The following is a 5,169-nucleotide window of genomic DNA, read 5'->3' as shown; positions in this document are numbered from 1 at the left end:
TGAGAAGGATCTTAGAGATGGACCTTCTGCAAGTGTGAAATTTAACGACCATACCTAATAGCTTCAGTATATTTATCAAATGGTTTGTAGAGCAAGACTCCTCTGTTGTTATAGATCTTTACTTGTTATAGTTCACAAAGGAACAGAGTTGGACTGTGGAATATTCGTTCTTTTATGTTATTGTTCTCTTTCATACTGGAGGAAAAGCAAAACTGCTGATTTTTTAAGATTTAAATAAGGTAAAGACATTTGTTTTCATCTAGGACAAAAAAGAACCTTGTTGTCTTACGTTTGGTGTCAAGGTCTGATTTTAAAGCAGAGATACTTGCATGTAGGGACATGTTTGAAGAGAGGCCCTGAGGGTGTGGGGACAGGCTCTGAGCAAACACCATCTGTCCCTTTGGGCTATGGCAGAACCTTGCAGCTTGTCCTTTCCTTGACCCTTGCTGCAGGCAGAGTAAAGGGTGGAATTTGCTAGGGGCCTTTCAACAGACATATCTGATGGAATTCAGGAAGCATCCTAACTCATTAGCAAAGTCCAATCCCTGCTCTGCCTTTGTAAGATTCTTTAGCCGTCTCTGGGCATGGTGGCACCCACCCTATGGCAAGATTCTTTAGTCTTATCAACATCCTTTTTATGTTTTAAAGATGTATCCTTCCCACACCTGCAGCTAGGCTTCTCTCCACTAGATAAGAAGCTTAATGGGATTTCTCCTTGCTATGATTATCACCAAGAGATACACCTGGCCCAGCATGTCTAAGCCCTTCTAGATTTGTTTCCTGTTTCTTATTGTCTGTAACCTATCAGCATATCTATGGATGTCATGAAATACATGTCTGTAGTGTCACTTTGCCCTATAAATAAAGGCCCCCAGATTGTCCACTGATACTCTGTTTCTTTGCTCTTTCTTTCTGTTTCCTCTTAAATTGATCCAAGCCTGGGGCAGATGCCCACTTGTAGCTGGCTTGATTCTGGCATTTGCATCCAAGACTGACCCAGCATCTATTTCAGAAAGGTTTAAAGAGCCATCCCTATACCTTAAATTATGTTTGGCACTGTAAGGATGACAGGAGAGTTTTACTAATATCACTATCTCTGAACTCTGAAGCTTTACTCTTTGGTTCTAGATAGAAGACATAGATTAAATTTAGATCCATGTGTGTTAAATATTCAAGTAAGGTTCTAGAAATTTTGGTGAGATTTCTTTGGTGTAGTTGCTAGTAAAGGGCCATCAGGTGCATCTATTTTGGAAGAGGAACTGACCTCAACAATAATATTTCAAATTCTGTTTGATGTTAAAGAGGAAATAGCTTGGCTGTGCCAGGAGAGCTCTCTCAGACGTGAACAAAAGCAGCTTTGTCATTTTACAGCAGTCTGGTTTGCTTTTCATAGTATCCTCAGAGCACCATGGAGCAACACGCTGAGCCTACAAGTAAGACCTCCCATTGCTTTTTATGACCATGAAAAGAGTTTTTTATTATAGAAAAACTTATGAAATATAGCAAAAAAGAAACTAATAAAAATCACATAAAATTCCATAGATAGTGATGGAAGTTATTAATTTAAATTTTTTTTTGCCTTTTGTTCTAAACATAGTTGTGACTAAAATGTATCTTTCCTGTTTATTTTCTTGTCTCACTTCTTTCTTTTTGTTTTTACTTAGGTATTTTTGATACTCTTCTTGTCATTTTCTCTTTCTCATTTTTTAAAGACAGAATCTCATTCCCTTGTGGTTCTGTGGTTTTAGCCTTCCAAATAGAACAGTAAGTATGTACCATGTGCCCAGCTTTTAGACTGGGTCAGGAATCAAACCCAAGCCTCCCATGTGGTTTCAGCCTGTGGAACAGCAGTACCTTACAAGTACGTGTCTTTATGGCTGGGCATTCTTGCCACTTTCCTTAGCTCTATGTGTGGTATACTTTTGCTTTTAATTCAGATTGAATTTCTGCAATGATATTGTTCTTGATTTTCTTTTGCTTCCCAGTCTTCGTTTTACTCATCTTATTATTTATCTTACAACTTTTAAAAAAATTGTCTCATTTTTCTTTTGTTTCTTTGAAGATTCAAAACAATTATTTACTTCAACTGTTCATCTTTCAGAAAAGTTTGTTTCTGATCTGCCTTTTGCTTATTTTTTTTCTTTGTATCTGTCTCAGGATAGTAATATTTTTTCCCTTTGCTTGTGGGTAAAATTTTGTTTGCTGATATTTATATCAGTCTAGAGAATTGTTTCTAAATTTTATCCAACCTGTCTTCTGCTGGTCAGTGACAAGTTTGGCTGGCCTTTCTGTCCTAGCTATGGTCTGCTTTTTGTAGTCAGTTGTAGAAAAAGCTTAGTGTATTATGCACCTCTCTCTCGGTCCACAATCTCTTTAGTCCCTGTTGTTAGCTCAAAGAGACACCATATAGTTGCTTCCAAATTGAGAAGAAGCTCTGAGACAGAAAAATAAGCAAGCAATTTAATGATATTAAACAGAAGGGTATTGGAAGGTAACTTACAGATGCAAAGAGTTGGGCAGATGGCGACCCAGAAGCACTCAGAGCTGCATTTCACTTGAAGGAAGCTGGAGTTTTTAAAGAGAAAGCAAAGATGTTAAACAGAAGAAGTAAACCCTGGAAAGCAATTACATGCTTTGGAGATGTTATTGCCCCAGGTTCTCAAAAATCATTCAACATTTTTTAACAAAGGCTAGTTGATCAATGAGGGCATGGCATGGGCAGAGGAGAATGGAGACTCTGAAATGGCATTAGTCCTTACAAAATGGAGTCGGTCTGGTTCATTTGCACACCCATGTTACAGATGAAATAACTGAGGCATAGAGAAGTCAGGTGGCAAATTATTTATTTATTTATTTACATTTAATTTTATTTACATTTTTACATTTTTACAGTGTACAGCATGGTTTTTCCAGCATGAATACAGTGTATATTAATCAGAGACATTATCACATACATTGTCATCAACAGATGACTTTTCATTTTTGTGTCTATTAAATGTTTTGTTTTATTCCCTGATGCCTTCCTTCTCACCCCCTACCTATCACCTACTTCCATTACCCATCACCCTTTGTAAGTCTCTATTGGGTCACCAGAAAAGTCATGATGCATTTTTGCATAGAAAAACAGAAAAATATGTCGTGACTTTTCCAACCACCCAGTAGTATCTGCAGTCGTCTTTCTTGCTATTATACCTTCCAATCTTTGAGTTTCTGCTGTAGAGTACAGACATTAGGTATATATTAAGTGAGTACATACAATTCTGTCTTTCATAGTCTGACTTGCTTTGGTTAGCATTAAATCTTCCACATTCATCCACTTTGTATCAAATGTCAGGGCCTCACTGTTTTTTATGGATTAGTAGTAATTTTTAATTTATGTAGTTAATGACAGAGTGAGGACTAGATGATGGTTTTCCTTAAAAACACTTTTTCAAGAATTTCTAACTATAAAATATACTGCATCAAAAATTTATAAGGACTTACATTTTTGTTAGTCAGCCATCTAACAAGACTGTATAGATTTTTTCTTTACTTTTTCTTTCTCTTTCTCTTTCTTTCTTTCTTCTTTCTTTCTTTCTCTTTTTTCTTTCTTTCTTTCTTTCTTTCTTTCTTTCTTTCTTTCTTTCTTTCTTTCTTTCTTTCTTTCTTTCTTTCTTTCTTTCTTTCTTTCCCTTTCTTCTTTCTTTCTTTCTTTCTTTCTTTCTTTCTTTCTTTCTTTCTTTCTTTCTTTCTTTCTTTCTTTCTTCTTTTCTTTTACTATATGTTGAGTGTACTTGCCAGAGAGAGACAGATAGAAAGGGAAATTGATAAAGCACACACTAGGAGGAATGATCAAGATGTAATAACTTCTCCTCCATCCTTCTCTCAGGACTGTGGGCACATATGGACACAAGCCTGGTGTGTTTTTCTAGCCACTGTGTCTGGGACTTAAACGATGCTGTCAGTCATGTGGGATCCAGTGACTTTAACCACTACACCACCAGGTATGTAGATACCTATACACCCTTGTATCGATACTTCATTCTAGAACTAATGCTACTATTAATGTAAGTTGTCTTTGTGATTTAGTTATATTTATAATTATAATGGTTTAGTCTTAAATGTATTGGTTTAGTCCAAGGGTTATCAAAAGTAGTGATGTGGGTCAGTACTTTTCTAGTTTTCAAAAATATTTTTTTCTTTTCATTTCCCATCCTTGTCCAAAAATTTCTCATGATTTTTCCAGCATTCTTAAACTGTCTCCTGAGCATTTTCTAACTTTCTACAAGAGTTTTCTTTCTGCCTGCTTTTTCCCAAACCAAATAATATACTTCAAGTTATTGTTACATTGGACCTTACTTTCAGCCTTATCTTTTACGTCAGTTATCTATTGCCATTATGTTGTGCTGCGTAACAAGGATAGCAGCCAATGATAGATGATTTGTACTAGAAAATTTAGCCTTAGTTGATTTATAAAATAATCGACATATGTGAGTACCTCCTAGATTTAGGTGTTGTTCCAGATGAGGTGGCTAACCTTTGAACAGAAGTGATGTTGCAAATTCCTGGAAGGAGAAGGAAAGGTGTTGTGGGTAGAGATGGCAAACGGCCAGTGCACAACATTGCCAAACAAAGCTCTCAAGTAGAACTTTGCTACAGTTTCTCAGGGCCATGTGTCGCTAATACTACTAGAGTCACATGATAAGTGTGGTCCACATGGGAGATCTCCCATAGATGCCTTGGTCTTGTCATCCCCACTTCTTGGCTAGCTTCCTATAACTTCCTCTCTTTTGCTCCTTGTTTTAGTCAATTTGTTGCTAATAACCGAAATACCTGCATCTGGATAATTTTAAAAGAACAGAAGTTTATTTATTTCATGGTTTGGAGGTAAAGGGGTCACATCTAGTCAAGGTCTTCTTGTTCTTGGGGACTCTCTGCAGAGTCCTGAACTGGTACAGGGCATCAGATGGCAAGTACGGAAGAGCATGGGTCAGCTCTGGTCTCTCTCTTTTAATAAGGCCACCAATATTTCAGTCATAGGGGCCCGACCCTGATAATCTTATCAAATATTAATCACCCACTAAAGGCCTCACCTCTTTTTTTTTTTTTTTTTTTTGAGAGGTTTTTGCTATAGGGCACATGCGCTCACCAGAAAGACAAAGAGAGAAAGAGAGATAGAAAACGAGAAAT

This window comes from Tupaia chinensis, unplaced genomic scaffold (assembly GCF_000334495.1).
Source record: "Tupaia chinensis unplaced genomic scaffold, TupChi_1.0 Scaffold147282_1, whole genome shotgun sequence".
Classification (NCBI taxonomy): domain Eukaryota; kingdom Metazoa; phylum Chordata; class Mammalia; order Scandentia; family Tupaiidae; genus Tupaia; species Tupaia belangeri.
The sequence above is the reverse complement of the archived record's forward strand: the minus strand, read 5'-3'. Positions refer to the sequence as shown.